Source organism: Apium graveolens, unplaced genomic scaffold (assembly GCF_009905375.1).
Source record: "Apium graveolens cultivar Ventura unplaced genomic scaffold, ASM990537v1 ctg794, whole genome shotgun sequence".
NCBI lineage: Eukaryota > Viridiplantae > Streptophyta > Magnoliopsida > Apiales > Apiaceae > Apium > Apium graveolens.
Genome location: NW_027420757.1, coordinates 1 through 7,988, shown reverse-complemented (window position 1 = coordinate 7,988; position 7,988 = coordinate 1). Strand labels below are relative to the sequence as shown.

The following is a 7,988-nucleotide window of genomic DNA, read 5'->3' as shown; positions in this document are numbered from 1 at the left end:
CATCATTTAATTCTGAATTATACCTTTGTCTTAACAATATGCTTTTCCTCATTACTTTCTCGGTCCAAATCCTTTTCTGGGCAGCGATATTCGCTTTCATCTTCATCACTCTGTATGTTGAGCCTTACATCTTTCTTTTTGATCAATTTTCCAGTCAACGATTTTATCCCAAGTTCCTTTATTTTTTTCATATTTTCCTCGACATTTTTATTTCTTTGCATTTCATAAGCATTTAATGCATTACCTCCATCAGGTCCTTCCCCAGCTCCTTTTCCCAAATTCTTGTTCGTATCAGGAATTTCAAATCTTTTCATATACTCTGCCATTCCCATCAGGTCAGACTTATCAGATTTTCTCTCTATCGCAACTGCTTTTGAAACTTTGTCAGTAGATTGTGTTTTCTTCCGGGACTTGTTCATTTTCCTGGTCTTCTCTTCATTGATATCCTTTAATGTCACAAACTGACGCTTTTTAGGATTATCCTCTTTCGGATTAACGGGGCTTCTTTTGGGCCTTACAATGACATGAGGTTGCATTTGACGAATTGCCGTCACATTTTTATCGACATCGCAGTCGATAAATAATTCTAGTTCAGAAGCCTCGCTTTTGAAAGTATACTCATTTAAGGCAGGGTCATCAGTAATCAATTCCCAGCCATCACTGTTTTCCTCTTTTTGCACATAAATTCCTCCAATTTCCTTACAGCCAAGTTGGTTGACCCACTCCATCAATTCCGAATATGAGAAGACATAAAGCTCGAAGTCCTTCACTGTATTTACTGTTCCGCCAGCATATTTGTTTTTGTGGAACTCACCCTTGTGATGCAAATTGAAGGTCATAAAGTCACCCCCATCCTGCAATTACAAATTCCAAAAATGATTAGTTTAACGCACACACTAAACTTGTAATCTAATTTACTTAAAAAAACAGGGACGAATAAAATTAAATAAAAAATTAAACAAAATAGTAAAACAAGGACAAATTGAACTTGTAATCTAATTTACTTAAAAAAAACAGGGACGCATAAAATTAAACAAAATAGTAAAATAAGGAGCAAGACCATTATACAATTAGACTTATTAAATTAAACAAAATATTAAACAAGGAGCAAGAAAATTAAATAACAATCGAAATCAAGCACAATTCTTAAATTAAACAAAAATAAAGATCATCCATTGCAAAAACAGGGAAAAATCCATTTAAATCCAAGCACAATCTAGAATAAATAATTCAGGTAAAAAACCCTAAATTTTACAAGCTAATATATGTTAATTTTTCACTTCTGGAATTCTCCAATTGGAATTTGTTTTGTCGGGACATCATCCCTGAACCAGCTCGCTTCATCATCTTGGTTTTCAACAACTGGAAACCTCCTACATGTGCAAACTGCCCATTTATGTCATCTTCACTTGGACTATTCTCGGCGCACTAGTACAAAATGGGCTTTTAGTGTCGGTCAAAATAGGCATGAGGCGTCGGTCATTGGGCGTAGTCTATGTAGGGGACGCTATAGGTATAGTCCTGTAGCATCGGTTAACAGGGCGACGCTGATAGTACATAGGTGTCGGCTGACAACCGACGCATTAGTACACTAAACCGATGCCAAAATTGTGTTTTACAGCGTCCGCGTTTGGAAAAGCCGTGGCATAAAGTATAGGTTTGTAGCGTCGGTTCTGAAAAATGCCGCCGCATATAGTGTTGTTTTTTTAGCATCGATCAGAGAAATGTCGTTGCAGATAGTGTAAGTTTATAATGTCGGTTATTAAGAAAAACTGTCGCATAAAGCCCTTTATTTTTTCGTCGGACATGTGATAAACCGACACCTAAAGTCAAAAAATGATTTTTCTACCATGTTTTGTTGGTACTAATTAACCAGCTTACAAACAATATTAACAAACACAACCAAAAAAATCAGAATGCAAACTCATTTGAAAGTCAATTAAAAAAAGTTTAAAAGATTTTCTTTTATGTATCTTGTTTAAACTTGGAAATACATTAATTGACAAAACTAAAAAACTACAATTGGAAGAAGTATATTTACAATCTAGTACTTGGTTATCCTGCACTAATTCTAATAAAATTCTTGCTCTTTTTCTTCAATACTCCCCCCGTTCACAAACCGTTTCGTGGCTCTATACCTTGATTCGTGGCAAATCCCTGTAACACAAGAAATATGCAAAAAATTGTTAACCTTAGCAATTGACAATGGTTAAATTTGATAGAAATAATAAATTGTTTTAGGCCATCTGTTTATTTAATTTAAGCAACATAAAACCACTTATAAACAATCTACGATAAAAGTAATATAGCCTCTTAAAGTTTTTTGTTAGTACCGGATTAAATACATTCTATAGTAAAAAAAAATCCCAAAGATCTCGAATCTCATTGATTTCCTTTTGGTATAACAACTTGAACCGAGACCCTTGTAAAAAAAAGATAATTAGATAAATTAAGAGTTCAATATTTGTAAGACAATATTTTAGTTATCTCTCTTACCACTTTTCAATTCGTGTTAGAAAGCTTGACTATGTCATGCATGTACTTCGTAACAAAAAAACCACACTCTGTATCTTCTTTTTGCTGAGGATACTGCACATAAACAAACAAGAATTAAAACCAACAAAAAAAATTAATATAGAAAATTTAGTTTATACCTAAACATCCATATGATTCCACATAAAGTCTTTTTTTATTATTATTTGGTCCACAAAAAATGTAATTATATTTTTTTAATGGATCTTTCCTTGTGCACACATACTTCCTAGTCAACTTACCCTTGAAATCCTTCCATTCTTCTTACGCGACTCATCAAGTTTTCAATGATTCTGAAAATAACGAAAGAATTACAAATTAATGAGGAGAGTGTTCCATCTAGTTATAACATTTACATATTTACTTAAAATTGAAATCGTGCAATCCCATAAGCAACCTCAAATTTATTGTTCCCTCCTGCTAGATTTACAGATTTTGAGTTTCTTTTGAGAAATATAAACCAAAAGTCGGTGCTCTTACATAACACTGGCATTTCAAAATGCGGAGGCAGGATTATATTTCTGACCCCCGAAAGAATGTCAATGTATTATGTACCTATATTAATGTTCAGTAAAATTTGAACTCAGTACTTCACAGTTCTCATATCGTGTTAGATGACTAATTCTTTTGATTTTTTTTTACAGATCATATACAAGTTGAACTTTGGAATTGTTCTTGCATTCTGTCTTTGTACTATGTAAGATAATTAATCCGGACACTAATAAGAGATTATAATTAAATAAGATCACTTTTTATAGGAAAATTTGAAGTCTACAAGGAATTGTAAAAGAAAAACAAAAAAGATTAAAAAATTGATAGGTATAGGATTTATAGGCATTTAAAGGACTAATTAAAGCTCCTATCTAGTATATTTCTTCAGCACCCAACCGGTATGATACCACAAAATAATTCAACATTCATTCAAAAGACATACTCTGAAACTATAAATTTTTAAAAATTCATATACGACCTGAAATATATGTAATTTGCACAAGTACTACTTGTAATTCAACAAGACTCTTTCTGTATTACAGGAGCTGACATATTAGAACTAGCAACTATACTAAATTTTTAATCTTTAACAGTTATATAAAATCTATTTATAATGAACATTAAAACCCAATAATTGCTTCAGAATGTAGACTTGAACAAAATTCAGTGTTACTCTTCTCAATTCTTAAATGCAAGTAGATTGTAAAACTGACAAACAAATGAAATTTTAAATGCCAAAAAAAATAGAAAATGTCTCGTACAAAAAATGAGCCATGTATTACCACTTTGGCTATTTGTCGCTACTGACTAGCTCGGTAAATCTTGAGTTTTTTCTCAAATATTATAATTTTGCACAGAACTAGTAAATGCAGGTGGGAAGATGCATTAACTATTGCATATGAAGTATTAAGATGCCAAAACATGAACAGAGAAATCAATTAGAAGAATTTAGCACCAAAAAAAAGAATCAGTAGAAGAGCAATTTATATAGAAAAATTAGTCAATGTAAGCAACTTATATATATATATATATGGAATTATCATTTAAACTAGTAGCAAGTAACATCAATTTTATGATGGAATACCCTACTGTGCAAAACCAAGCTAATGCAAAACCGTGTAATTTAAAAAGATTTAAGGTTCCAGTCAATTTTGCTTTGCGCTTCTAATATCTCACAGTTGTAGTTAGTTACCTAATCTGGTTCAGGCACATTCAGGGTTATCTGAAGAAGAGAAGAAAAGACTATGTTATGCGCTGAATTGCGAGAAGTTATCATCAGAAAGTGCGAGCATCTTGCTAACAACTCCAAATTTTCCTCAAGGTCTGCTATTGAAGCCCTTGCCTCTCAGCAGAACAAGCTTAAAAGTTTGCTTGAAAACATAAATCAACCAAAACCCTTCATTGATTCACCATGTAGTTCAGTAGATACTGTAATTAAGGATAAGAAAGAAGGTTCCTGTGAACAGATTGTGCTCTATGCAGGAAGGCTTGATATATCGAATGAGAACGAGAAGCTCAGAGCAAATCTGCAAGGTATGCAAAGCAGGGTTGTGGAATTGGAAAAAGTATGCAAGAAAATGCAGAACCAGATGTCAAAAATGTTGAAATCAAGAGTATCACGGCAAAGTAATTCTAGATCCTTGCCAAGGATATGTTGACGAGGATACTAGGTAATGTGCACATATATACCTCAACAGTTCCCCTGCATATTCATGTACATAGCAGGAAAACATTGGCGTTTTTGTTCTTGTAGTGATCTTTCATTTTTTTGCCTAATTTTTCATGATCAGTAGAGGTGACGGCTTGAATTGGCTGATAGTAATGCGGTTTTGACAGTATGTACGACAGTGAGAGGAAGAGATTGATCAATTACTACATATATTTGTTCTCTGTTTTTTGCATGTTTAACTAAAGTATATCTGCTCATGCTTTTAGCCTAAATGAATGCCTTGTATGCAATGCCAAGTCCCCTTCCCAGTTGCTCTGTTTGTTTAAATTCCAACCAATTCTGATTGCATCTCAGAGCGTCCGTCGCATATCCATTAAGGCCATATTCTCCGTTTTAAATCCATTAACAGGAGACTACCTGAGTTTGAAATGACTTGATAAATAGCATGTATACAATTATATATGTTGCAAAACATGACCAACGTGGTATCAGCTTAATTTTTTTAGATAAAATGTTTCATCTAGAACATAAATTTGTGAGACAGCATGCCCTGAAGCAAATTCCCTTAAACGCTACTCTTCTAGTTTTCTCAATTTCAGTCAATCGTTCACTTAATTTATCATCAATGCAGCCGTACTAGTCTACTAGACATTTACACTAGTATAACAGACCAAATTTCTACATAATATTAGTCAATTATAGAAACCAGAGTGTCCCTGGTTCATATAAACATATAAAATTAGACACCCAAACGGCAATATATCAAACACCCATTCATCAGACACATGTTGTAAAACACCCTGCAGTAACAAGGATACGGAAGATACCCTTAAACCAAAATTGTTACACATATGCATATATACATTCAAACCACTAACAAAAGATATACATATACAAATATAAGATTGATTACCTGAAGATTTAACGGTAAGAAAAGCCCTATCTTTGGGCAATGAAATCAATTAATTACTCAAGCAAACAAGTACCTTGAACCCCAATTGAGAAAGTGCAGTAAAACTAGAAAGAATGTGGCAGCGCTGGAGAGTCGCCCCTTGGTAACCACCGATGGCATGTAAATAGAGGGGGAGAGTTAGGGAGTTAACAGCTGTGTTTATTAAAATTTGACATGTATTTTATTATTTTGAGAAGTAAAAATATTTAAAATTTTAATCAAATTACATATGTTTACCGAAAACACCAAAAAACTATAATTATATTAAAATATGTGTGTATATATATTACAAGAATATATATAAATTATATTGTATAAATTACATATCGCATATAATTTATAAATTACAATTACGTAAATTATATAAATAAATATATATATATATATCATATTTAAAAATTTCTTCAACCCGAAAATTATCAAAAATTACATTCCAAACTAGTCTTGCACGATCCTAAATATGCCATATTTTTTTAAGAAAATAACATGGTTAGCTTGATAAATTTCAGATTTTCATAGTAGTTGATCACGTCCTGCTGATAAAAACATAATTGTACTGGTGCTTCTCGAAAAAAAATCTGAATTTTAAGTGAATTTCAAATAATATGAATAAAAATTTGGATAGAATTATATGTTGAACCGAAAAATTTATCAAATTGTATAGAATTAAATTTCGAATTCTAAATTTTCTTAAAAAATGTCGAATAAAAGTCTAATTTAAAAAAACTCCAAATTAAATAAATCAGAATAGATAGATTAATATTGAAATAATTAAATTACAAATTTTAATATTACAATAAATTGAAAAAAATCCATTTTCGGCTGATTCGCGGGTCTATATATTTTATTTGGCATAGTCCTACCTCGATTTTAAGAAAGTCCAATCCAATTCGAATTTAAAAATATTACATTTCATAAATCTTGGACTCATCCGGTTTTTTGATTTTAAATATTTTGTTTAAACATAAAAGTCTAATGTCAGATTTTTTGTGAAAAAAAGTTTTAAAATGATACCTCAAACGCAATTATGAAAATAAATGTACTTAACTCAAATTAATTAAATAAATATTGTAGCAATATAAAAAATTCAAATTATATTAAAAAAAGAATAAATGGTAATGTTTAAGAGAAAGGAACCTCTGTTTGGCGGGCAAAAGACAGAGGAGTGTGAAAACATTAAGGAATCTTACAGCAGCGTCGGCTTTCTTTGCCCGATGCTTTAAACATAATCTACAGCTTTGGTTCTTCATAGGTGACACCATAAATAATATCTATAATGTCGGTTAGGTGTTAGCCGACACCTTAAACAACATCTACAGAGTCGGCATTTTAAAGACCTACGCTATGAAGCGATTTTAGGAGTCGGTTTATGTTTAACCGATGCTATAAAGCATTTTTAGGAGTCGGTTTCTTTTTGACCGATGCCTTTTAGAGCTTATGGCGTCGGTTAATTCTACAACCGATGTACGCGTCGGGCTAAATACAAGCGATGCCTAAAAGCATAATAAGCAACGGTTTCCGGTATAACCGACGCCTAAAGTGCGACACTAAAAATTTATTTTGTATTAGTGGCATGTGAATCATCAAAGTATGTTGGCAGCTTCTTAATAGGATAATAAATATGATTTTCAACAGGATCTTGAATGTAAAACACTTGATGGACTTGTGTTGACATAACAAAAGGGTCATTTTTTTGGCAAGCCCTGTTAAAGTTTACTCGGGTAAAACCTAAATGATCCTTCTCATCAGCATACCAGGTACACCTAAACAAAACCATATTAAAATAGCCCCAGTAGTCAACCTCGATTATTTCCTCAATCGAACCATAATAAGTAACCTCCCCGGTTGTTGGTTTTTGGTCCTTTACACTAGCGAAACTGGTGGTTAAGGCTGTTAGATAAACGCCGCTATTTTGTGTTATGCACTTCTTATCTCTACTTTTCGTATGGAACTTATACCCATTTACTACATATCCTCTGAACCTCTAGCAACTCGTTTAGGACCTATCGCCAACGACGCAATTTCCCTCGAAACATTCAGTTTTTTTCCAATTTCAGTCTTGAACCACTCGCATACTTCATCTATGTGTGTTCTTGCTCTTTTGTACTTGTTCAACTTTGCATTTACGTCAAATAACGAACGATGTTGCCTACAATATATAAATATACAGTATGTTAAATAATTTAAATTAAGTTAGTAATAAATACTTAAATTAACATAATTAAACTAGGATTCTAGGACTTACTCAATTAACGCCTCTACTTCCTTAGCATCATATTTAAACAATCTGTACCGATGAGTCGCAGTCCATACATCATCAGGCAACTGATAAGCTTTCCCTTT

The 7,988-nt window shown here is 32.5% G+C and overlaps 1 long non-coding RNA gene across 6 annotated transcripts; it reads right to left on the bottom strand.

The window, feature by feature from the left end:
* Positions 1-1,917: 1,917 nt before the first annotated feature.
* Positions 1,918-5,806, bottom strand: LOC141704518 (uncharacterized). Of its 6 annotated transcripts, XR_012567990.1 has the most exons (6): positions 5,680-5,806; positions 4,714-5,110; positions 4,217-4,550; positions 2,775-2,825; positions 2,497-2,589; positions 1,918-2,157 (listed from the first exon to the last, which is right to left on the bottom strand). It is a non-coding gene; the product is annotated as an uncharacterized LOC141704518 (long non-coding RNA). The 6 variants fall into 6 exon arrangements; XR_012567987.1 differs by having other exon boundaries at positions 4,217-5,110; XR_012567989.1 differs by lacking the exon at positions 4,714-5,110 and having other exon boundaries at positions 5,680-5,795.
* Between the last annotated feature and the right edge of the window lie 2,182 nt (positions 5,807-7,988).